This window comes from Python bivittatus, unplaced genomic scaffold (assembly GCF_059951505.1).
Source record: "Python bivittatus isolate LINGU-HERP-01145 unplaced genomic scaffold, Pbiv_v1 ctg000070_np1212, whole genome shotgun sequence".
Taxonomy (NCBI): domain Eukaryota; kingdom Metazoa; phylum Chordata; class Lepidosauria; order Squamata; family Pythonidae; genus Python; species Python bivittatus.
Window position 1 is genome coordinate 42,974,880 of NW_028277034.1, and position 27,399 is coordinate 43,002,278.

A 27,399-nucleotide genomic window follows, 5' to 3' on the forward strand; every position below is an offset into this window, starting at 1 on the left:
CAGTTTAGGAATTTTAACTTTTCTTTAAGTTTTCTCCCTCAGGGACAGAAACAATCTGTTTTCTTCACACGCTACACCTATTCGTCAGTATGGGCTTATCAGTAGCTTCGTATCTCCCTTTTTTGGACTTGCCCCTTGACGTTCTTGTACTGCAGTAAGATCTGGTAGCTTCAGTTTATACTATTTTCTACCAACATACTTTCCACTGGTAAGAAAACATGCATAGGAATATAGTACCCAGTTTCATTATGACAACAATTCCCTAATTTTCTAGCCAGCATGGCCTTTAGCCAAGTTCTAAGAGTTATGATCTACCAAACAATTATCCTAAATCAATATAAGGTTCCCAAAATTTTTCAGGAATTATAAACAAGAATGGGAAATTCTAAGATTTTTATTGAGGATATAGGTATGTGCAACATTTCTGAACAAGTGATATGTAGTGTTTAGGTATGCAGGAATGTTGTCTTTTCTACCAAGTGTCTATATAACTATCCTTTGTGTGTTCAGGAATACTTTTTGTTCTAAAGAAGGAAGTATTGGAAGAAACAGTAAGTGAGCTGAGAACTTATTATTAAATGAGGTTCTGTTAATTTTTCCTTTCTCTTTGATTATTTGCAGGTTCATTTTATGGTTTAGTATCATTGTAATCCAGTCCAATTTTCAATCAGTGCACAAACAGGCATGCTGACAGCTTTCTTCTTGATGTTCTCCTGGAAATATTTGGAATATTATAGGCAGGAGTTCTCAAATTTTGTAGTGCCTAATAAACACATTTGTTTACCCTACCCCCAAGACTAGGGCTATTTCAAATTACAGTTGGGCAAGAAATTTGAGCACCATTTACTCTTTTTTTTTCATAAATATTTCTAAGAATTCATAGAACCTTGCAGCTTTATAAAATAAAACCTTTCACTGAAAACAATAAAACAATCAGATTCAAAACTTTTATTTTTAATGGGAAGTAGCTTGCCTTGCAGCTCCAGAGGATCCTGGAGGAAACAGATTATCTGGATCCCTTCCAGTCAGGTTTCAGGCCTGGATTTGGGATGGAAATGGCATTAGTCGCACTCATGGATGATCTCTGGTGGGAGCAGGAGGCACTGCAACCATCCTTGCTCTTCTTGACTTCTCAGCAGCTTTCAATACCATCAACCATGGTATCCTTTTGGGTTGACTTAGGAAGTTGGGAGTAGGCGGCACAGGTCTGGGCTGGTTCTCTTCCTTCCTCCAAGGCCAATCCCAAGCAGTGGTGATTGGGAGCGAGAGATCCAGCCCACGGCTCCTCCTTTGTGGGGTACCGCAGGGTTTGGTACTCTCTTCACTCCTTTCTAACATCTACATGAAACCACTGGGTGAGATCATCTACCACCATGGGATGAGGTATCATCAATATGCAGATGATATCCAGTTATACATCTCCATCCCAGGTGACCTGAGTGATGCCATGATCACCTGGAGGTTCTGGGGGCCTGGATGAGGAACAACAGGCTTCAGCTGAACCCTGATAAGATGGAATGGCTGTGTATTGGAGGCCCCTCTGTATCCGAGAACTTACCATCTTTGGTTTTGGATGGGGTTGCACTGCCCCAAACAGACCCGGTACGTAATCTGGGGGTCCTCCTGGACTCGCGACTACTGCTCAAAGAGCAGGTAGCAGTCGTGGCCAGGAGGATCTTTGCCCACCTTCAGGTGGTGCACCAGTTACACCCCTTCTTGGATCAGAGGCTCTCTGGTCAATCACTCACACCCTGGTCATCTCTCAGTTAAACTACTGCAATGGGCTCTACATGGGGCTACCCTTGAAGACTATCCAGGAGCTATAGCTGGTTCTAAATGCAGCTGTGCAGATGATATATTAGGTGCCCCTAGGATGGCACATGTAACACCTCTGCCACGGGAGCTGCATTGGGCACCAGTTTGCTTCCAGGTCCAATTGAAGGTGTTGGTTATCACCTTTAAAGCCCAGGTTACCTGAGTGACCGTCTCATCCCCATTACATCAACCCATCTCACCTGGTCAGGCAGAGAGGGCATGTTGCAGATCCCATCAGCAAGGGAACATCAGCCGGCGGGGCCCAGGAAGAGAGCCTACTCTGCCATTGCCCCCACCCTTTGGAATATTCTCCCCCCAGAGATGCAGCAGGCCCCCAGCTTTCTGAAAATATTTACAGACCTGGCTCTGTCAACGTGCATGGGGTGATATGGGCTCTACCTGCCCCTGGGGGTGGTTAGCCCCCTGATGATGCTCCCTGGAATTACTTGCCAGTTTTCTATCTTCTTGGAATTTATTTATTTTTAGGATTGTTTTTATGTTGGGTTTTAATGAATTTTTATCTTTGCTTGGACAAGCTGGCAGCAGAATGGGAGCACTTTCTGACAGCTACCTGGTCTGGGATGTTCAAGCAACACCAGAATCCTATTAGAACCCATTCCAATCTTTGCTTAGACAAGCTGGCTTCTGGCTTGGCCAGGCATAGTATGGCCAGTTCTGATAATGATCTAGGCTTGCACACACAAAACCAGACCACATGCCTCTTTGCTTTGCCTGTGCAAGCAGAGCAGGGGCAACAAGGATCCCGCTTTGCATACACAATCCTCCAGTATCAAGACCTACCTCTAATTTGTTTGCGAACCCCAAATGGATTAAAAACAGTTTGAGAACATCTGCTGTAGGAATACAGCCTCATTATCTGCATCCTACCTTTCATAAACATATCCCAAGGTAAGCTTTAGTATCAGAAAAAAATTAATTTGAGGAATGAATATTCTGAAAAAAATAATTTGGTTGCAAAAATGGTTCTATCAGGAAGTTCTTTTCTAAAAACTCTACAGAATACTGGAAGCTAAGAGCAATAAAGAGGAGTGCAGATTGTGAGATTTCAAAGAAAGAATGTATTAAAAATAATATAAAGGAACGCTGTATTCTCAGGGCTTTTTTATGAATTTGCAAAAGGTACAAGAGACATTACCACTGTGTACCTTTCCCTTTGACATCTATTTATGATACTCTAAAAATACAAATACACACATGAATAAACAGTGGCTTTGTAAGGACTGCATTTAAAAAAAAAAAACCTGGCACATAAGAAGGGAAGAGCATGAAAGGCCAAGTGCCCCAGACTTTGATAGATTCTAGTACTGAAGAAGAAACAGAAAAAAAGATAAGTAGAGTCATGTAATGCTTCAGAAAAGTTGCTTTAGAGCACACAGGCACACGTTGTCAGTGACTTCTTCAAGCAACTAGTTTTGTTTCCAGAGTTGCTGGATGTTTTATCAAGCTCCTGGGAGGTGCAGTGTTCACGTTCTACATATCCCTAAACATTTTTTTTCTGAATTTTATCTCGAGCATTACAGCCCCAAAAGTGATATCTAAATATGAAGGATGTACTTTCAAGCTAACATACTCTCCACAGTAATTATGCAAAGGACTCTAAAAGTGAAGATTAATTGCCTACTATGCTGTGTAGACTAAGTTCAGACGAAGACAATAAAAGACTACCAAGATAGTTCCTAACGGTAACATATCCCTTCATTTTCACCCAAATGTATTTGAACTCTTTTAATGAACTCAGTAGAAAGAAACAGCTATCTAAATGCTAATATTCATTCACTACAATAAAAGCAGTGGCGTGTTCTAATGAAGTAACTATGCTAAAGATCAGTACCATTTAGGTTTTTACTACATTTTATTTTACCTAAATGAAAATAATTTTTATTGGAGCTGATGGATTCAAAGAAATGGATAGGGCTAATACCTCCATTTTGTCTCTCTCCTGGCAGAAGAATGAATGCCAACACTTATACTATACGTTTAAGTTATTCCTTAGCAAATGGGCAAATCAGTTACACTTACCAAGATTCATTCTAATAAGACTTGTGAAATCAAAAACAAAAAGTTCCTTTTAAAAAATATGTTTATCTGTGGGTTATGAGCATTTCTGGTTGATATTTGCATCTAAATATTTTCAAGTATTATATACAGTGGAGCAAAAAAGTATTTAGTCAGCCACCAATTGTGCAAGTTCTCCCACTTAAAAAGATGAGAGAGGCCTGTAATTTTCATCATAGGTATACCTCAACTATGAGAGACAAAATGGGGGAAAGAATCCAGAAAATCACATTGTCTGATTTTTAAAGAATTTATTTGCAAATCATGGTGGAAAATAAGTATTTGGTCAATATCAAAAGTTCATCTCAATACTTTGTTATATATCCTTTGTTGGCAATGACAGAGGTCAAACGTTTTCTGTAAGTCTTCACAAGGTTTTCACACACTGTTGCTGGTATTTTGGCCCATTCCTCCATGCAGATCTCCTCTAGAGCAGTGATGTTTTGGGGCTGTCGCTGGGCAACATGGACTTTCAACTCCCTCCAAAGGTTTTCCATGGGGTTGAGATCTAGAGACTGGCTAGGCCACTCCAGGACCTTGAAATGCTTCTTACGAAGCCACTCCTTCGTTGCCCGGGCGGTGTGTTTGGGATCATTGTCATGCTGAAAGATCCAGCCACGTTTCATCTTCAATGCCCTTGCTGATGGAGGGAGGTGTTCACTCAAAATCTCACGATACATGGCCCCATTCATTCTTTCCTTTACACAGATCAGTCGTCCTGGTCCCTTTACAGAAAAACATGATGTTTCCACCCCCATGCTTCACAGTAGGTATGGCATTCTCTCTCCTCCAAACACGAGTTGAGTTTAGACCAAAACATTCTACTTTGGTTTCATCTGACTATATGACATTCTCCCAATCCTCTTCTGGATCATCCAAATGCTCTCTAGCAAACTTCAGACGGGCCCGGACATGTACTGGCTTAAGCAGGGGGACACGTCTGGCACTGCAGGATTTGAGTCCCTGGCAGCATACTGTGTTACTGATGGTAGCCTTTGTTACTTTGGTCCCAGCTCTCTGCAGGTCATTCACTAGGTCCCCCCTTGTGGTTCTGGGATTTTTGCTCACCATTCTTGTGATCATTTTGACCCCACAGGGTGAGATCTTGCGTGGAGCCCCAGATCGAGGGAGATTATCAGTGGTCTTGTATGTCTTCCATTTTCTAATTATTGCTCCCATAGTTGATTTCTTCACACCAAGCTGCTTGCCTATTGCAGATTCAGTCTTCCCAGCCTGGTGCAGGTCTACAATTTTGTTTCTGGTGTCCTTCAACAGCTCTTTGGTCTTGGCCATAGTGGAGTTTGGAGTGTGATTGTTTGAGGTTGTGGACAGGTGTCTTTTATACTGATAACAAGGTCAAACAGATGCCATTATTACAGGTAACGAGTGGAGGACAGAGGAGCCTCTTAAAGAAGTAGTTACAGGTCTGTGAGAGCCAGACATCTTGCTTGTTTGTAGGTGACCAAATACTTATTTTCCATCATGATTTGCAAATAAATTCTTTAAAAATCAGACAATGTGATTTTCTGGATTTTTTTCCCCATTTTGTCTCTCATAGTTGAGGTATACCTATGATGAAAATTACAGGCCTCTCTCATCTTTTTAAGTGGGAGAACCTGCACAATTGGTGGCTGACTAAATACTTTTTTGCCCCACTGTAAAAATGTCTGAAGTAACAGGCATGACAATTCAAAAACTGTGTGGAAAGCACAACTGATCCTTACTAAAATGGATTCTGGAATCTTTTAATGAGTGACTGTGCCAAACATCAGAGAGACTCATTCTATTGAACTACAGTGAGAAAAACTAATTCCCACTATACTCCATTATAACTGATAACTGATAATCAACATAAACATGAAGCTAGGTTTCGCAATCATATTTAACCAGTCAATGAATATTAAAAGGTTAACTCATTTCAGTCAATGTGCCTGTTATAAAACATGCTAAGGGAAGCAGATAGAGAAAACACAAGTTCAATATTATTTGATATTAAAAATTTACTGCACATTGCTAAATCTTAACTCTTCCTGTCCTATACAGTACTTTTTATGGGAAAAGAGAACTATTTCCAGCCTTCATACCAAGCCATACAGGTAGTCCTTAGCTTAGCACAACTGGCAACTCCGTTACTAAGCACTGCCGTCGCTCAGCAAAACATCACGTGACTGCAAAAGGCTTACAACCTCACTTCCCTTTTGGTCATTAAGTGAAACAACATGTGATCGCAACTTATGATTTTACTTCTACCTTCTCTATTAACTCTGCTTGTTGCAAGCCAGTTGCAAAGCATGCGAATGGGGATCACATGACCACAGGGCACAGCAACGGTCATAAATGCAAGGATTGCTCATAAAGCTTTTTAAACACCATTGTAACTTTGAACAGTTGTTAAATGAGGCAGTCTGTAAGCAAGGACTACCTGAATATAGAAGAAAATGGGAAGCATCAACTTCTTCTGACTTTATCTCTCATCCTATGCAGTAACAAGAAGATGCTCCTTAAAGATGAAGGAAGCCTTGGTTCAGTGCAGAAGGACTTTTTTGTGCATGCATGCATACAGAAGGTCCCAAATTCAATCCTCACATCTCCAGAGACAGCCCCAAAAATCCTGCTTGACACCTTTAAAAGACACAACCAGCAACAATAATATTCAGCTTGATGGGTCAGTGATCTTCATCAAGAGAAGGTAGATTCCTCAGTTCCTGTTAACCTGTGAATAATCCCATTCTAGCCAAATTACATTCTATAGTGAAAGATTTGGGCATGCCACTCTAAAGCTTGTATGAATGGAAAACAGCCCATTAGAATTACCTACTCAACTTGTATTCCTCTGTGTGTTGGGCAACACCCAGAATTCCCAGCCATTGGTCATGCCTGATAAGAATTCTGTGAGTTGAAAACTGAAATTCAGCATGGAAGAAATATTCTGTTCTCTTTCCCAAGGCTAAAGAAGAACGTGAGGTTGAGCAGAAAGGTGCTCTTCACATGCATGAAACATGTTTCTATAAAAGCCCCTCCCCAAAAGATGTTGCTTAAAAACACAGAGGTCTCCGTTTGTTTTTCAAACACAGCATGTTCTTTGTGACCCATAAAAAGAAAAATACTGAGTTATTTGATTAGTTTTTAATGCTTTTATAATAGCACACTTCCAGTAAGGCAGCATTTTGGATACTCATAAATAAAAACAAAGTAAGTAATAACAGAAAACAAAACAATCTGGTCACCCTCAGAGCAAACTGAGCAGAAAGCAGAATATTTGCAGATGCCTTTGCTTCCAGGCCAAAAAATAAAAAATAAAAACCTTATAAAAGCAAACGTGTTGTCCCAGAAAGAAGGCGGAGAGATTATTATTCTTATTGTTGCTGTTGAAGCATGCTTCATTTTTCCCAGCTTCTGGTGCCATGATTCAATCCAGAATTCTAAAGAGAAGTAAACTACAGAAGCTATTGTTGTAAATTTCTTTTTCTGACTAGATTCCAAAAACGTTCCTGCACTTTGTTTTGTTTATAATTCAAATATTCGAGCACTCCCACAGAAGAAACGCTCAGGAAAGGCAGCTGAATGTTTCTATCTGAGGAGTATCTCTGTTTGATTTATACTGTCAGAGAGGGAAAAGTCTTGCGAGATGAATACGGTTGGTATTTGGTGTTTGGGTAGTTCCCCCCTCTCTCAAGAACATGTAAGTATATCAAAAAGAGGAAGTTCAAGATTCCACTGTGCCATCCACTTAAAACAATGCAGGCTTACCAAGAATAACTCTTGTAGGAATTGTGCCCATTTAGGATAACTGCCACCAAAGTAGATTGCTAAATATATGCCCTTCTTTCTCTCCATACCCAAGTAGATTTTGCATAAGTGGCATGCTAGACAAGAGGCAGAAGATACTGAAGAGGATGCAGTGGGATTTCCTTTTCAAGTATAACTAACAGTAATTCAGCATTAGATTTGGATAGTGGGGCTAGGAAATAAGTATTAAGCTATTTGGGAAGATCTTTTTCTGATCTAAAACTTAAACATATACCTGCTATTGCTGTTTGGGGAAAATTTAAGGGAAATCACCTGAAAGTGGGGGAACAGAGATGGGGGAAATAACACAGAGAAAAATGCAGCACTGAAGCATATGGTCCCAGGCTGAGAGACAGGCAGAGAGGCAGGAAGTCTTAAGAATTCTGATCATACTTTCCCCAACTATTTTTCTCTTACTACATCACATGGTGAACATTTTGAACTTCACCTTTATGACAAATCAGATGTTATGCACCCCCTTTCCCAATGTGATCATCCAAAGAAGCTTTAATGGTACAAAGCACCAGTCAGTCCTTCAGACTCATCTATATATGGTATCTTGCATGATACAGCCTATCAGCCAATCTTCTATTTCCAGGAAAATAGGCTTCAATTATCAATATATGAGAACCTGAACATGATCAAGTTGGAAGACATAACTGAGCTTATACACAGTTTATCTCTAAATAATAATACTAAGAGCTGAAAAGTTCATCTTCATGACCAAAATTTGAATTCCAAGGGACATTAAGATAGGTGTACAGGTATTGCAAAAGCCATATAGTGATTTCAGGGAAGCATATATTATATCCCCATCATGGAAGAGAGTCTGGTATAGAAGAGCATATTATTTAGAGATAGTTTGTGAATGTTGTTACCCGTTATAAAAATTAAGGGGGGAAAATTTGAAGATTTCTGCCATCAGAACATTCTCAAGAGAAGTATTTTACAAGTTCTTGATGCACAGAAAGAGGTAGCTACTTAAGTTCCTAAATCCAGCAGTCTCTCCCCCCAAAAAAGTCTTGGGAATGTCATGAATAATTGTGTATGTCATAATGTTATTATTCTTAGTAGGCACTTTATACAAGTCTGGAAGCTCTTCAGACATTTTTACATTTTCTGTCTTTCTTTGAAAAAGGAAAATGACCAAAGAATGGAAGAGGTTTAAGCTAATGTGGTTAAAAGGACAGCAGCTATAAGACCAATAATAACTCAAGATACATTTTTTCCCCCCAATTTACATCACTGATGTTATGAAACTGGTTTTTATTACAGGGCAAAATAGGGGCACCTCTCCCTTTTTCATGCCATATTTAAAAAATAAATAAAGCAACACAAAATAGCTCTGGACAGCTCCCGTGCACAGCTATTTACCCATCCTCATACAATTATTAGATTTTGCTCTTTTAATTAAGCAAACATCATTATTCTTATGGTCCTACTGAGTAACTGGATTTGCATGAAATTGCATTTATTGGCCACCATTGCAATCTTCTGTGATTAATCATGTTCACCATGGAAATAGTTTCCTCTTTACAAAATAGCTATGAGTGATTCTATTTGTTAAATGCTATTATTGTACTGTGCACATGGGCAATGACTAAAAGTTAAAAGGGAAAGAAAGATGTGGCTAGAATTAAAGGATTTGGTGTTATGGCAAAGAGATTAGTTGGGTGGAGGGCAGACATTTCCAAATACTATTCATGGCAGAGGTGAATTAGATGACACAAACTGTTTGTTCTTTTATCTTCACACTGCTTTTAAACTTCTAGGACAAGGTCAAAAAGAAGTATAAATGATTCACATGTAAGAGGGGAAAACATACCACACCAACCAAGTTCCTTACTGTAAGGGTTTATGTACAAATATATTGTATATATTGTACATAATAACACTAGATCAAGCACCACATAAGCAAATGTTATTTTAATTTCATTTCCAGCTGATTGTAAATAGCAATGCTTCTGGTAAGAAACCTAAATGTGGATATAGCTCTTCTCCTTTTATGGTACTGCAGCATTTTTATGTTCATCTAGATACCGGAAATTTCCAAAAAGTTCCAGATGTCCCTAATTATCTATATACTTGGGAAACACAGTGCCACACCAGATGTTTGTGACCTTTGGACTATAAACTCCAGCCTACTTAGTCTGGTAGTGTCCATTTTGGTTCCATACGTATATTTGGATTTTCAGAATGTCCCAAGTGGTTTTCCATCCCATGTAGAGAAAAATGTACCTCCTTGCCCCTACACACATATATGCACAAGCACACATCCACACCTTTTAGTTATTCTTTGCTTTTCTGTGGTTCTGATTTTCAGAAGACATTCCTTCTCAAAATTGCTGTCAAATTAAGCTTATATTTGTGTCTATAAACTGCCTAATAAAAATTGCAGATCTATATATCAATTGTTCTCTTTACCATTTTTAATGTATTTAGATTTAGTGCACATATTTGTAGCACAGTTATTACTATGATCAAGTTTGTCAACATTATTTCCACTGCAAATAGTACTTCAGAAGATGGATATTGTTAATTTGGCTGGCAGAGTTAGTACATTCTCTACTACCCATATACTGATCCCAGTGAGTCATAAGGCATGATAGAGACTTGTGCAATTTAATTTCATTAAGTGCCACTCAAATCCATTTTACTTATCACTGTCAGAACAAACTCTAGAACATTTTGTATTTTTATATTTTCGCAAGAGCTAAAATTGTAGATTATCAACTCCCCACTCTCTCAAGGAAGAAAGCCAGAAGATATTATCTCAAAATGCTTCTGGGCAAAATAATGTTGAGTCTCTTCTTTGACACAAAAAAGCTTCCTAAGGAAATCACCTACAGAAGAACTAAAATAAGTCCAGAGATTTAAGATACTGCCAATATCTTTAAGCATACACCTGAAATATTCCACTATTCTCAGGACAGCAACCAAAATGAGCAAACTTCCATCTTAGTAAATTAGAAACTACCAACATTTAACAATTAAAATTTTCTCAGAAATAGATTTTTAAAAAGTGATGTTGATTCCTTATTTATTATATATTTTTCCTCCAAGAAAACCAAACAGCTCTCCAAAACTGCAATCTCTTAGCTAAAAAAAGACCTGCAACTGGTTTATCGTAACACAATGAATTGATTCAGACTGTTTGTACCTGTGTTGAATCCTATTTCCTCCTGCACTCAGTTTCTAAGCTCAGAATAATCATTCACAACTGTAAAAAGGAAAAGTTGCACAAGCACCTGCTCTTTTTTAAAAATAATTTTTATTGAAGGCTTTAAAAACAATAGTAAAAGAAAATACAAACTAAAATCAGAAAGAATGGAAACTAAAGAAAAAAGAGAATAAAATGTGTACAGAAAAAAAAGAAAATAGTAATCTTCATCACAACAAGTACAAACTTAATTCATCACCCCCATAACGTTACATGCAAATAATTCTTCTTTCCATAGCCCATCCTTATCCATATGCAAATCCTTAAATCATTAACATTTCAGTCCTAGTGTCAGCAAAATGTTCAGTCAGCATAAAGGGATCCCAGATTTATACAAACGTGTCTTATTTTAATCTTGATCAAACAAACCAACCTTGTACTCCTTTCTTTTGCTTCTAACAAACTTAATCTTTAGATCATTCAGATGGTGTCATAGGATTTGATCTCTCTTCCATTTTCCTTTTTCCCATCTTGAAGATTCCTTCAAGGCTTTAACCAACTTCTTTTGTAAGTCCAGTATAAAGTCCTTATCTAGGTCAATTTTTGCTTTTTGCCATTTTATTTCTAATTAAGTTCTCAAACCTATAGTTAATTTTTCTTTTATTCAAGAACGAAGTCACCAGGTTATTTTTCAAACTTGTCATTTTGAAGATCTCTAATATCCTTAAGGTAGTTGAATAATTTCCAAAAGTAATTAGAAAGTGAGTTGGCGAACTCAATGTCATTTAAAAGGCTCCACTACAGTTGAGAACATGATGGTTCCCTTTGTCTCCCAGCACTCAAGCCCACTGTCCTGCAGTCTCCTTGTTTGATGCAGCCATCCAGAACACAAGTGGGCTATCTCCCATCCCCTCCTTATCCGAAGAGGTTCCATGGGACCAGTCTACTCACCAATCCTTCGGTCTTAGCCGTGGTCATTTCCACTCATTCAGAGATGTCTTAGTTCACAATCTGTCACCTGCAAGCTCCTACAAGCACATGGTCTTTATGTACAGTGGTACCTCGGGATACGAACTTAATCCGTTCCGTGACTCTGGGCGTATCCCGAGTTGGTCGTAACCCGAAGGAAATTTCCCCATAGGGTTCAATGTAAATCCGGTTAATCCGTTCCGCCCTCCGCCCGAATTTGGTCGCAACCCGAGGCAATTTCCCATAAGGTTCAATGTAATTACCGTTAATCCGTTCTGGCGTCCACGGACCACACGGAAAGCGGCCAGGCGCGGCGTGGTGCGGTGCGAAAATGGCCGGGTGCGGCGCGGCGCGAAAACGGCGCGGCGCGGCGCGAAAACGGCGCGGCCCGGCGCGAAAACGGCGCGGCCCGGCGCGGCGCGGCGCAAAAACGGCCGCGGACCACGCGGCAGGGCCGGAAAAACAGCCGCGGACCACGTGGCACGGGCGGAAAAATGGCCGTGGACCACGTGGCACGGGCAGAAAATGGCCGCGGACCACGTGGCACGGGCGGAAAATGGCTCGTACCCCGAGGCGGAGTTCGCAAACCGAGGTAAAATTTTGGGGCCAGAGCTGGTCGTAACCCGAAAAATTCGCAAGCAGAGGCGTTCGTATCCCGAGGTATCACTGTAATAGCATAAAGGTTAGCACAATGTTTGGCTGAGAGATGCTCAGAATTTTGTAAGATTTTTTGTGTTAAATGCAAAATTTAATGAGATTCAGCAATCTGTGAGATGAGACTGCCAAAATCTTGCAGGATTTTGTGACCTTGTGCAATTTTATCTTCCTTGAAGAGGGGCCATACATGTTTCTTGTGGGCAGGTCTCATGCTCCCTCTCTTGGTGTAAATTCTGTAAGCTTCTTATCTGCTTTATAGATTAATAGATATTCTGGAATCTCTTAATAATTAGTGAGGCAGAAACACTTTAAGGACAGAAGTAAGCAGGAACACAAGAATGTGATTGTCATTTTCCAATGCCCTATTTCATTGTTGCATTCTAGTACCTATTTCTTGCCAAAGACAAAATTTTGACAACCCAAAATGTCTCCCAATAATCAGAAATTTTATATTTTATCATAATAAAACAAAGTAAAGGGAAAAAAATAAGTGCAGGAAACAGAAGTCCTTCCAACTAATATTCTTTAACAGATGTTTCATTTAACCTTTCTTTTAAAGATTCAATACCAAACAGTAAAATTAAGCGAAAACATCATATCTAAAAACTGCAATATATAGCCTGCCTGCATAGAAATATAACTGAATGGCTTGGACCTTCTCCAAAGGTAATTTATTGCATGTCTAAATATAAAGTAGGTTCCCTTGACACAGGACTGTGTAATGTCTATAAGACAAAAACCAGCACACACTGTTAGTTAGACAGACAAGGGGATGGACAGAAACAACTATTCAGAGCTTTGCTGGCTGGCTGCCTGCCATTCTGCAAATGGTACAATTATGAAATATTTGAGATCATGACTTTTTATAAGATTAAATGCTGAGCTGTGTGTGATCAACACACAAGCTTAACAATAACTCACCTTGGATACCAAAACCATGGCCCCAGAATGATAAATTGCACGTCCCTTGCGTGCACAAAACGGTCCTACTCTAGGGATAGATAATGTGCAGTAATAAGCTGCATCCTATCCCAGAAAGCTGTCATGTGAGAACTAAGCCAGGGGCTCTTGATTTAAGATAAACTATTTTAACCATGGCAGAAAATGCATCTATAGCAGGTGACTTGCTGTATCTCTGCATGCTGATGAAGAGAAACATGACACCATAGTATCATGATTATAAACAGCTAAGAGGATAAGTTTTGCTTAAGGCCACAGACAAAGCCTGTTAGAAGGACAATAGGCTTAAGAGTGACTAAAATGCACCTGAGTAGTTTCTGATTACATCAGAATCTAGATGAGAATTCACTATCATAATGGCTATAAATACAAACGCAAAGAAAACAGATAACTGAATATAAGGCAGGAAAAGAGCTATTTATTTATTTATTTATTTATTTATTTATTTATTTATGAAATTTATGAAATTTATATAGCCACCCATCTCACCAGATGGGACTCTGGGCAGCATACAACAATCAAATAAAACCACAACATAAAAACAATCATTATAAAAATATAAACAATCATTATGAAAAAATTAAAAAGTCATTTAAAAATTAGATCATTAAAAAATCAGAGAGAATCATACTGCCTTTGCATGTGATCTGCCCATCACTAGTATTTACCACTGTAATCGGTCAAAATAGGATGTCCATTAACAAACCATTCCCATTAGACCAATGTATAGGAACACATCTTTCTATTTATCTAAGAAATCAATGCATTGTCACTATATAGTTAAAGACTCACTCATCATATGATAACCTTGATGATCTAAAAGTCACATCACAAGGCAATTCACCCTAACAGATTTATGTCTACTGATGTCTAAGATAGAAGCAATGAAAATAGGATGGTACATGGAACCAATGTCACCATAACTCCAGTGAATTCTGGAAGATAAAATATTCCAAAGCATCTTTCTCTAACCTTGTACCTTCCTGAAAAGTGGGCCTAAAACTCCCAGAACTCTGGGGGAGACTAATTAGAGCAAGCCACATCCTAAAAAAAGATGCGGGAGGAGGGAGAAGGTACTCAGGTATGGCAAATTACACACAACTCTAAATTTCACGAGCATCCCAATGGAGGAATGGAAAAGGCAAAGCAGACATAAGAAAATACTGCACTGCAAATAAAATACAGGTAGTCCTCAACTTATGACAACAGGGACAGGCACTTCTGTTGCTAAGTGATGCGGTTGTTAACTGAGTTGTGCTCAATTTTATGACCTTTTTTGCCATGGTTGTTAAGCAAATCTGGCTTCTCCCACTGACTTTGCTTCTCAAAAGCCCCCTGGGAAGGTTGCAAATGGCAATCATGTGTGACCCAGGAATGCTGCAACTCATAAATGCTGGTTGCCAAATGCCCAAATTTTGATCACATGACTGCAGGGATGCTGCAACAGTCATAAGTGCAATGACCGGTCGTAAGTCACCTGTATACCCCAAAGAATGTCTATTCAAATTTCAATCTCTCTTATTATTACGACAGGCTTTTCCATTCCTAGGCATTCTTTTTTTTCCCCCAAATGTGGGTTGGGATGAGAAACAAATGCTGTGCATTTTAAGTATTCCTAAAATGCTCTGAATGTTGTTATGGTCTGTGTCAGAAAGAATTTCAGTGACAATAATCCTAACAAACGTAGTTTTAATAATCATTCTGCGTGTTTCCAAAGAGGACACTGCATTCAGCATTATTCTGTGGGAAGGATATAGATGTGTTGAAACAAACAACTCATCTCAACTTGGCACTAAGATGCTGCTGCTGGTTTTGGAAATGTTTTCAAGAAGCTTCAACTCTGTTTACACATTTTGATCCACATTCTGTACTCTACCCCAAGCTACTGACTGAAAGAATCCATGTTATACTTAACGTTAAATTACCATAAAGGTGTAGTAATTTAGTGAAATGAGAAGAACAACAAAGAAGAAGGGATAGGAAAGATTTTATAAAATCTGCTTATGCAGATAAGCAGGATAGTTTTAATTCCTATTTCCTTATCAATCATTATCCTGTGCTGGGGATATAAAATAAGTTTTCACTTCTGCTGCATATATCAGAGCAAGCAATTCTAATATAATCATGGAACGTGCATCCACCTAAGAACTCTACTCTACAAATCCTCTTCTTAAGAATGAAAACATAAATAGGAAGGAATAATTCTGTAAGTCTATTACCAAAGGATGAATTGGAATAGGTGTAAATCTTTAGAGTTCAGTCCAAGAACCTATATCAAAATAATTATAGTGATAAACTAGGAGAGATCTGATCAGTAGACATTTTATAAAAAATATGGCATTCGCAACACTGCCAGACTTATGAGCAGTCTTACTGGGGTGTTTTTAGGTATGTCCCTCTCAAGACCTTTCTAAAAGAAGATGATTTCTATCAAAAGCACAAGTGAAAACTGAAAAACTGAACCCTAAGATGTCATGTCGCTAGTCTCCACTATCTCTCTAAAGAGTTCTCAAAGTACACACTGAATCTCTCTATAAATTACCTTTTGTTTCTTTAAACATAGTAATTAAACTTAAAGCTTTTCTCCAAAATTATAAAGTCACAATAATCAGTAAAAGTAGTCCTCAATTTAAGAACGAGTTCCACTCCCTTAAGTCAAATTTGTATATAAGCTGGAACAATATTATTGTATAATACTGTTTAAGCAGTATTTTGTAATTAACTCGAACCACTGTGTATTTAACTAGAATCATTGTGTATTTCACACGAATTTTGCTATGATAGGCTTCATCTTAACTATGGGTCGTCCGTTAACCAGGCATTCTTAAACCCAGGGACTACCTATAATTCACCAGATGTCAGATTTTAAGCTATCTACCATTTTTGTCCAAATGGTTATACAGCCATGCGGTGCTTTGTATCTGATCTCCAAAACGAGCTCTGGAGCATGTGGGATAACAAGTGTACAGTTGGAGGCCCCAGATTGCATATGAACAAAAAGCTTTTAATTTGGCCATCAGAAGTCCTCTAGAAATTTCAGGGACTATACTCTAAATACTGATGTAGAAAATTAATTGCATGGGGAACAATTATATTAAATTTATGCTAAAGAATTTAATGATATTTAAACTGAATGAAAACAAATTTAATTGCATGTTAATCTTCTTCTTTGTCCTGGCCCCACTTTCTGTAAGGTGGACCCTAGCAGGTCATCCAAAGACCCTTTAGCTGAAAAAAGACTGTGCACCCCTGACACACATATTAAAAGTAAAAACAGTCCCATATAGGATACAGCTGGTTGATACAAAAGCATAAGATTGTATCTTATATAATTAAGCCAAACGCAGTATTTTGCCCCTTCCTTTCTCCTTCTCTGTTGCACTGCTTAGCAATACATTCAAAACCACAGAGACTGTTTTTCGACACACTTCTATCCAGAAGGCCAAGATGCTAGAAGTGAAAGGTAAATCTTGTCATTTTCACTAATAGCCTTGTAAAGACAAATTGCTATACCAACTGTACCACATCTTTAATTAGCTCTTTAAAACCCTTCACTTATCGAACATGGGAGTTAAAAGCTCAACCACAAAGCTGAAGTGCATATTCATCCAAAAGCTGCAGCTAAGATGTATACTGCCACTAGAAGTTAAAGCACAGAACTGGAAGGAGATATCCGAAGTCTAGGGGAAGAGATTTACTTTTTAAAACAATGTGTCAATATGCACAAGTGTATATATCTCATAGAAAAATGGAACTAATTATACTTAGGCTATTAAGTGTGATGTAATTAATACTGCAATAAACAGCATTATTTAAATCTAAATAATATCTCATAGGCAGAAGTAGACTTTAGTAACAAAGAGGAAGAAAATACTTCCTGGAGTTTTACAAATTAGGTAGGAAAACATGCATATAAACCACCTATTTTGACTACAAAAAGGAAAAAAAGTTACATAATTAAACAAATTAACAGAAAGAGAACAAAATCACTTTTTACACAAATATTATTTTATATTTGTATTGTTGTATTTGAAGTTATTCATATATTGCAACATTTGCCCAGAATGTAACATCCTGATCCTACTAAAACTATGTTTAAAATAATTTTAAAGGTTGAGTTGCTCTGATTCAGGTCAATCTGTTTTCCTCCAGTAACTTCCACAGCTAGTTCTGAAAGTGGTCAGAGACTCCCTGTAATGATCAGTCATGGATGAAGATGTTATTCCCCTATAGATGTTTCTTATTTCACCCTAGACCATGGAAGCTGGTCTGCAACTATGCTGTACTCAGAGAAAAAGCATAAAGTACACAATTTGTTCAGGAATGAATGCTTAGACAATCTCAAGAATCAAAACGTGAAGTAGAAGCTGAACAGCCCAAGGTTTGCCCAAATTGTAGGTGGGAAACCAACTTAAGTCTTCATGAAATAGGGAATTTAATGTTTCATAGATGACTCACGATGATATGGTCTTCAGCTTTCAAACAACCTAAGCTCAATTAAGTTGACTCTATTGAAGACAGAAGTTATAACATAAGGCTATACTAAATACAGTGGAACCTCGGGTTACGAACGCTTCTGTTAATGAACTTTTCGGGTTACGACCAGCTCCAGCCGCAAAATTTTGCTTCTGTTTGCGAACTCCGCCTCGGGGTACGAACAGGATATGCGGCCATTTTCCCTGCTGACACGCGGTCGCGGCTTCCTGTGGGCAAGATCGCGGCAGCAAGGAGACGTTCGGTGAGGCTTGTGGTGTGTTTCGTGGCGTTTTGGAAGGGTTTTGGTGTGCTTGTTAGCATGGCTCCAAAGAAACTGCAGAGCAGGCTTGGCAAGAATAAGGCTTTGAAGAAAATACTAACGATCGAATTGAAGAAGGAAATTATAGAAAAGCACAATCGTGGTATTCGTGTGACTGATCTGGGCTCAGAGTACAAGATGGCGAAGTCGACCATCTCGACTATTCTGAAGAATAAAGATGCCATCAGAGGAGCTGATGTGGCAAAAGGAGTAACGATGTTAACCAAGCAGAGGACACAAGTGCTGGAAGAGGTGGAAAAGCTGTTGTTAGTGTGGCTGAATGAGAAACAGCTGGCAGGTGATAGCGTTAGTGAGGCTATGATCTGTGACAAAGCCAGGAAACTGCACAGTGATTTACTGCGGAAAAACCCCTCTACCAGCGCAGCAAGTGAGGAATTTAAAGGCAGCAGAGGCTGGTTTGAGAAATTCCACAAGAGAAGTGGCATCCACAATGTGGCAAGACATGGTGAGGCTTCCAGTTCTGACAAGGCTGCTGCAGAAGCCTACAAGACAGAATTTGAGGAATTCATGAAGGCGGAAGGATACGTCGCTCAGCAAGTGTTCAACTGCGATGAGACAGGACTCTTCTGGAAGAAGATGCTGAACAGAACCTACATCACGCAGGAGGAAAAGGCACTGCCAGGGAACAAGCCCACGAAGGACAGATTCACCCTTTTGCTGTGTGCGAACGCAAGCGGCGACCTGAAGATTAAGCCACTACTGGTGTACCATTCCCAGACCCCTCGTGCGTTCAAGGCGCACAATGTGAACAAGGCCAGACTGCCTGTCATGTGGAGGGCCAATGCAAGAGCTTGGGTCACAAGGCAGTTGTTCATGGAATGGCTGCATGAGGTGTTCGCACCCACCGTTAAAAAATACCTGTCTGACAACCAGCTGCCTGAAAGGTGCCTTCTTCTGATGGACAATGCCCTGGCATACCCTCCAGCCTTGGTGGATGATATGGACGCCGAGTACGACTTCATAAAGGTCAAGTTCCTCCCCCCCAACACGACACCTCTGTGTTCTTCTGCAGCCCATGGACCAGCAAGTGATCTGCAACTTTAAGAAGCTCTACACAAAGGCGCTCTTCACCAGGTGTTTCAATGTCACTGAGGAAACATCCTTGACTCTGAAAGAATTCTGGAAGAAACATTTCAATGTCCTCCACTGCATCAGCCTCATTGACAAAGCCTGGTCAATGTCACCTGCCGGACCTTAAACTCAGCCTGGAGGAAACTGTGGCCAGAATGTGTCGCTGAACGTGACTTCGAAGGGTCTGATGCAGGGGTAGTGGAGGAGATTGTGTCCATGTGCAAGAGCATGGGTCTGGTTGTCGATGATGCAGACATAGAGGAGCTTGTTGAGGACCATAAGGAGGAGCTGACCATGGAAGAACTTGCTGAGCTCCAGAGTGAGCAACAGAAAGCGCTTGGTGAGGAGCATTTCACTGAGGAAGAGGAGGACGGGGAGGAGGTGAGCAGTGAGCAGTGATGTGCTAAAATCCATCATGGAGAAATGGAATGAGTGCCAGGATTTCTTTGAGAAGCACCACCCCAACAGAACTGTGACAAACAGAGTGTTGAATATGATGAATGACAACGTGGTCTCTCATTTCCGGAGGGTTATGCAGCGCAGGAAAAAACAACTGACCTTAGACAGGTTTTTCCCCAGAACTGAGCCTGCAACTAAGAGGCAAAGAAGAAAGAAAACCCCTGAAGGAGATCTCCCCAATGTCCTTTTGGAGGGGGACTCTCCCTCCAAACAATAACCTCCTCCCCACCTGCCTTCCTGTCCTCCACGCCAGAAGTCGCCTCGAGCAAGGTCAGCATTCTCCCTCTTGTTACTGTGCTGTACTGTACTTTGTTTCATGGTTTTGTGGTTTAAAAATAAAATACATATGTTTCAGAACGGATTAACCGTATTTACATTGAACCTTATGGGAAAATTTGCTTCGGGTTGCGACCAATTCAGGTCGCAACCAGAGTCATGGAATAAATTAAGTTCCTAACCTGAGGTACCACTGTATTGTCTCTTTTCCCTCCTATGTAATAATGGACATACTTTTACAAGCAGGTTACATGCCAGGTTTGGGGAGCACATTACCAAGATAACAAATAAAATAATTCATTTTGGTAGAGCTCCTTCTCATCTTTATTGGAGGAGGGGAATTCTTCCTGGTGAATCAAATTTTCAATTTTTTCCTATTTTCTGTAGTTTGTCTGGAGAGTGTACTTTCTTTGCAGTCAGCATTGACTGCTATGTCAGAAATGATTGGAGACAACTTGAAATTTTAAAAGACTGAGAATTACAAAGATCCACTCATAAAAGTTTTGTTTCTGTGTGTCTTATTGTATGAAACAGTTATGCTAGGAGGCTCATTGTCAACTCCATCAGTGTTACAGAGGTAGGTATTGGGGTCATTTTTTCAGGCTTTGATATTGACTTTATTTCTGTTCTTATTGTTGTATACAACAAACAAGATAAAGAAATTCACAGAGCTGCCTTGAATTTCATCACACAAGCAAGGTATGAAACATAACTTGAAATATATACAAGTGTATTTCAACCCCTTGGATGCACCCAAGGCTCTGCTTCCAAAATTTCATTATTCTGACCACATGACTTCCTTTTTTTAATCCAGCTCCTTTATTGTGCCCAGGCTTCACTTATTCATTTATCCTGACCCCCCCCCCCCCAAACACACACACTATTTTTCTCTGTATCCTCAGATTCTAAGCCCTTGAGATTGGTACATGTCATACGTGTTCTCTGTATAATACCATTTCCATAGGTCATGCTGATCAACTGATAAATAACCAACAAATTATAATTATAACAACAATCCATTTATTTGCTGCTTCTATTGGCCATACAAAATAAAGATTGCATTCAGATTGGATTATGCCAAATTACAGGAAGTGCCAGCTATCTGGGTTTATACCTGTGTTTTTGCCTTGCTTTACAGAAGTATTGCAAAGCCACACCAACCAAAAACTACAGCTGTTCTGCTAACAAGAAACAGACATTTGCTCAGAGTAAACCTATATAAACAAAACCCAGCTGGTTTGGCTAAAATATCAGATGTTTGCATAGTGCATGGTTTTGGTAGGCTAAATGAGGCAGAAGAAGGAGATACATAGAAAAAAATAGTTTTGCAGGAAGAGTGCTTTTAAGCTTCCACAGAGAAAAGGAACTGCTTTTTCTGCATTCAAACGCACTGAATTATAATGAAGATATTCATAGATTTCCTATAGTTTCATGCAACTAGTTTACCATTTAAAATGCTGAAGCATTTCAAAAATTACAATCACTGGTATAATCCCAACTTGTGCTATAAACACCAATCACTAAAAATATTCAATAGATTACCTTTTTGCTCATCTATTCATTTTTTCCCCAAAATCTGGCCTAATGCATAAATTTTATGCATTATGGAATCTTATAAAACAGCCTGAAAACCTAATTGCCTAAGCAACTTTACCCTTTCTATTTCCAAGAAAACAAGTGCATCTCCTTGAAGAGCACTGAAGCTACAACTGGTCCAGGATGCAGCAGTATGGGCAGTTTTGGGCATTCCTTGATGCATTGATGTAACACCTGTGCCCCACAAGCTGCATTAGTTCCCAGTAGGCTTTGGGTGTAATTCAAAGTGTTAATGCCTATAAAGCCCCACATGGTGCAGAGTAAGGTTACGTGTGGGACCACCCATCTCAGATTGTCTCTGCTCTTCCCACCAGAAACGTTCCAGGACCCATCTATTAAACAGTGTTATCTTATGAGAGCTAGGAGCTGTGCTTTCTCTTTCACTGGCCCTGCCCTGTGGAACAGCATTCTCCACAGATACAGATGGCCCCACCTTGTTGTTTTTTTGCAAGGCATTAAAGATCTGGATGTTCCCACAGGTTTTTGGGCTAGCAGGTTAAGCAAGGTTGTCTGATTATTTTTTTTAATGATGAGAAGAGGATATAAATAAAAGCAGGCTTCTGCAAGCCATAGTTATTGTAAGAAACTTGGCAATCTTTGTACTAGTTGTCCAAGTTAGGCCTTGAGGAAGGGAAATTGTAATTTCTTGATCAGAAAGACAACAAAACTTTCTGATAATCAGGTTTATGAGTGTCAGATGTTATGGGTGGTACGATGGACAGTGTAGAAAATGTGGACTATTGATCTACCTCATTACCTGAGCAGAAATTACACATGATTGTTGTGTGGGAGACTAGTATATTTGCCTACAGCCTCCATGATAGGTGGTAACCTGAACCAAGGTAAAATGTCTCCTGTGTAAGAAATTAAGGATGTTGCAGAGGTAGCTAGGAATTGTATGTGAATTAACACATGCCAGGTTTTGAAAAACCATTCCTCTTCAAACTGCTAATTCTCCTCATGGGTGAGGAAAACTTATTCACTAGAGTGAAGTGAACCAGTAACTCATCCCAAAGAATTTGTCTCAGCCAAAACCCAGGCAAGCCCCAAGAGAAATGCAGCCAAGCTCTAGTCCAACAAGGACATTTGAAGTTGAGCATGGGACACAGAGTATGACTTTCAGAAACGTGGACTGAATGGCTTCTAAAGTAGGGGCATCCTTATAAACACAAAATTGTACACTATATAACACAAGCCCAGGACCTTTACTTTAAATAGTTTTATTCCTGCAGGAATGTAATTACTGCCATGATGACTAGCATATTTTAAGATTCTATTAGAAACCTTTTGAATAGAAAGTTCACTCAGTTGGTTGTTACAGCAGGTGGGTGGTTGGAAGTGGATACCTAGATACTTGAAGTCCGTGACCTGATAAATTGGTCTTTTGTTAATTTCCCATTTAATAGGGGACTTAAATTTGGAGTAACTGATTTCAAAAAATTCCCTAGAACTACAGGATGCTAAAACAGCTAGGCCTCTACAAAGCCCCACTTGGGTTACAAATAAAATGGCTGCATCATTTGTGTACAAGAGGACTGAAATAGGATGATGGGCAAGCATTAATGTGTGGAACTGATAATTCTGCTACATTGAAATACTACCACACAGATCAGAAGCAATTGTAATGATGATTTAACCATTCCCATTCCCATCCTCAGAAGAATCAAATAGGCTGTATCCTTTCCCCTTTATTGTTCAACCTCAATATATCTGACATCATTGCAGCTCTTTCACTAATAACAGAGAAGCAAGCAAACAATAGTAAATAAAGCACAAGCAAGAAACAGTTGATGAAAGAGACATCCAGTGAACTCTCCATTCTTCTTATGAAGTAATATAGTTATATTATTGTTAAAACGGAGATTTTAAATACAAATGCATACTCAGTGAAGCCTGACAAGAAAGCCAGAGAACCTTACACAGAAGACTGAAAGTGATATTTTCACTTCTAAAAATTAACCAGCTCAATCAGTCAAATGGCCAATCATAAAGCAGGGCCTCCAGCTGCCTTTCTTTCCACAGCCCCACTGATTCCTTTCTACCCCCACTATCTCCACTTACACAGAAGTAAGCTCCAATAGGACTTACTCCCATATAAGACAACCTGAAAATTTAAAGAGGCTGCAAAGATGGGTGCCTTAAGAATAATCTGGTATATTTCAGCTTTGCTCTGGGTTCCCCAACCTTCAGAACTGCAACGGGCAGTGATTCTTTTTTTAAAAAAATGCTGTGGTTGATTGGATCTCTGCAGTGTGCATCTAATTTTTTTTAATTTAAAAGGGGTAATAATTCTGACAAGATTAGGACCAAAGAGTGCATTAAATTCTGTGATTAAAAAATAAATATATTTGCAAAATGCACTAGAGTGGTATTATCTCATACTCCAGAACCAAGCTGTATCATACTTGCCAAGAAAGACTGGCCATGAAAAACAAATTCAAGTACAGTAAATGTAATAACACATTTTAGCCAGTGTAGAAGAGTGATTTCAGGATGAAAGCAGGCTGACGTACAGGTAAGCAAAAAAGGGTGATGCACAAGATCCTGATTTCCTTCCTTCCCAATAATGTGCTTTGTGCCCTATTAAGAAGGAAGCTACCTATCACCTAAAAGTATAGCTTGGAGACATTAAGTTCAAGGAAAATAATGTATCAGAGAGATATCTGACTATAGTTACACTATCTTGGAACTTGCCCTTCAAACGCTACTGATTTCCTTCTGTTCTGCTGACCCTAAAACTCCTCTGATTATTGTCTCCATGAGTTGAGATATGCAAAACATATCACAGCTTTAACCTTCTAAATATTTTCCCCACAGGATATGCAATAACTGCCAAATACTGAAAGGAGTGACCACAGTGTTAGTTCCCCCCCACACCCCAAGAAAGTTAAATGCTTGGGGGTTTAGGCTAATTTACATTCTTTTCAAGTGATATCACCAACATTACATCAATCTTACACAAAACAACATATTTATTGGAGTGTTCTGGAACACCATTAAAAAATGAAAGTGAGAAAGAAAGATAAGCTTTTTAGATAATGTAATGAGAGACCAGCTTCCAATAACACATTTAACTCTAAATATATTAATTTAAAGTATCCACTTAATGCAACCCATATCAACTGATTATAAAAATATGGAAGAGTAATAAACGTGTCAAATGTTGCCAGGCAGTTAAAATGAAGCAGCCTGGAATATTAGATTCTAAATTTGCACTTAAGGACCTGTTACCTTAATTTTGGTATGCTACCTAGTTATGGATAGTATTCTGTAAATAATAAACATAATTATTATAAAATATAAATAGCTCTATCCTAAGGCAAAATTTGAAAAAGCACATCCTAATTAGGAAGTTGTCTTGGAATACTACATCTTTTTCACGGCAGAAAGAGAGAAGCAATGTAAAACAATGTCAAGTTTTTTTGTAAATTTCACTAAGGATGATGGAACAGATACATTTGCCAGCATCTATCATGCTGAGCATTAACTGCTATGTTTACTGAATTTATAGTTGAGAATAAAACCAAAAGTGCTATGAAATACATTTCATATTACACTTTGGGGAGCCAGTTCTTAAGTCAATAGAGCCAAGCCCATTCTCTTTCCAAGACCTAATAGTTTACCCATTCCTAAACATAAAACGCATGCACTTACCCCAACTCTGGGCTAACCTGTCTGTCCCAACTAATGAGACTTCCGCTGCATTTTGCAATTTGATACTCAGGATCATTTTACACTGAAACATAGTATTATTTAAGAATGTGCCATAAAGCAGCAAAATATTAGTCTGACTTGGGCCATTGTTTGAAGCTTAAGGTATCATGAATTACAGAGCCATAAAGGAATAATAAAACAAAACATTCCTCTTTAGCCTCTCCCATTTTTCACCCCCTTGTATATTGCTAGGGATTTTTATTTCCAATTTATATTAAGGAAGGATTCCTTGTGGATAAATAAGGGAACTCTGGGTTCATACCAGGATAACAAGCCAGATTAATTGGTAAACCCAAGTCAGATATTCTTACTATCCCAGTTGTTGAGTACCGGATTCCTGATTTGGATGTAAAAAGGATATTTGGAATTTAACGTATCAGATACTATGTTCTGAATGCATAAACCACAACTCATGACATTCTGAATATTGTTCCAACCTGACTTTTTTTCACAATATACATCCTTGTATCTATTTAGCCCAGACTTTCAGACCACCTTCCCAAACTTAATGCCCTTCAGTAATATTTGAGTTACAACTCCCAAAATTTTCCACTAGCAGTTCCAATGAATTTGGACAACAAAAAGTATGTATTTAGCTTGTGGAGTTGTTTCTTACATTTCTGGATATAATTATTCAATGACAGTAAATTTAAGGGAGGAGCAACTGTAAGGCAGTGGTTATGATTTATTATCACTTTAACTAATCACTCACCCAAAAACAGAACCCAGAATGGGATTTGCAGTACACAAGTCAAGGCAAGTTTTATTCTCCACTACTTTCACTGAGTTTAACCAAAATTAAGAACTATATTTTCTTTAAACAGTTCTTGAACTTTATGTAGTTGAAAAGTAATAAGCAAGAGACAAGAGTGAACAGAGAGAGTTTCAGAACTATTTTAGAAGTCAAATGGGCGCCTGTCATGAAGATACTCAGAATAATTTATGGCTGCTTCTGAACAGAGATGAGCAGCTTCCATTGGCTCAAGGGCAAAATCAGGTTTACATGGCATGGCGACAGATGCCTTCTAAAAGTGGGTGGGACAAGAACCCAATTTTACCTAACAACTTATATTTATTTAATTTTACCGAGAGCATAGGTTTTATTTATTAATATATATTTAAAAACAATAATGATCTGTTCTTTTAGTTATGTGACCTATTTTGGGGTGGTTTTAAAGATGGGTAAAATAGGGATCTAGGTCCTGTGGCCCCTTACTAGCATCAAACCAAATTGTCTTTGCTTCGTACAAAAGGGTGAGTAAACATAACATAGAGTGAGATAAAATGGAGCAACTGTGAACAATAAAAAAAGGTACAACCTGAATTACCCAAAAAAGAGTGCTGCCAGCACCCACTCCCAAACTCACTTCAAAAGTGAGTTTGCACAAGGCTTAAAAGGAACTGAAACAGTAAACTGTCTCTTAACACTTCTTCAACTTAATCAGTTTCTTCCCACTCTCTTTGAACTTACATTATATGACTATATCTTCAACAGCCCAGACTGAATTAAATAGCTCATCCACAAGCTGATCATTATGCTCTCAGAGTCTCTTTCCCAAATAGTCAGTCAGTTCTGATCTCATAATTTGAAACTGGGGGGGGGGGGGTTCCATCCCCAGGGACAGCAAGTTGCAGTTACTTAGAAGTCCCTCTTCATATATTATTTCTGTGAATTAATGAGTGCATAAAAAAAAGTTGTGTGCCTAATTCTAACTATCAATTATGTCTAAGTCCGCTGTTCCAGGCATAATCTCATTCTTCTGCATTCATGAAGCTCTTCATCCAACTTAGAACTGTTACTGATTAGGGTTCTAGATGATTCAAGGATTTTTCTTCAGAAGTTATTCTGAAAATGGCAAGAACAGGGGACCAAGGCAACTTTTGAGTAAAGGCAAATTCTCATCACATAAACTGAAACTGAGCTACTATACCTTTGTGTTATTCAAATATCTCATATTCTAGCTACCTGCAACATACAAGAATAGTTTCCTCATTCTTCACTTAACTGCAAATCACTTATGGATAATTAAAAGAAACAGGA

At 38.9% G+C, this 27,399-nt stretch overlaps 1 protein-coding gene across 3 annotated transcripts in view; it reads right to left on the minus strand.

Annotated features, from left to right (window-relative positions):
- The window catches only part of BMPR1B (bone morphogenetic protein receptor type 1B), a 141,700-nt gene that overhangs the window by 65,346 nt on the left and 48,955 nt on the right, over nt 1-27,399 (minus strand). The window contains exon 1 of one of the 3 annotated variants that reach the window (XM_088133041.1): nt 13,388-13,506. The exons of the other annotated variants lie outside the window; for them this stretch is intronic. The gene's annotated coding sequence lies outside the window, so the exon portion shown is untranslated. Of the gene's footprint in view, nt 1-13,387; nt 13,507-27,399 lie in introns of those variants that run through there. 3 annotated transcript variants of the gene reach the window in all.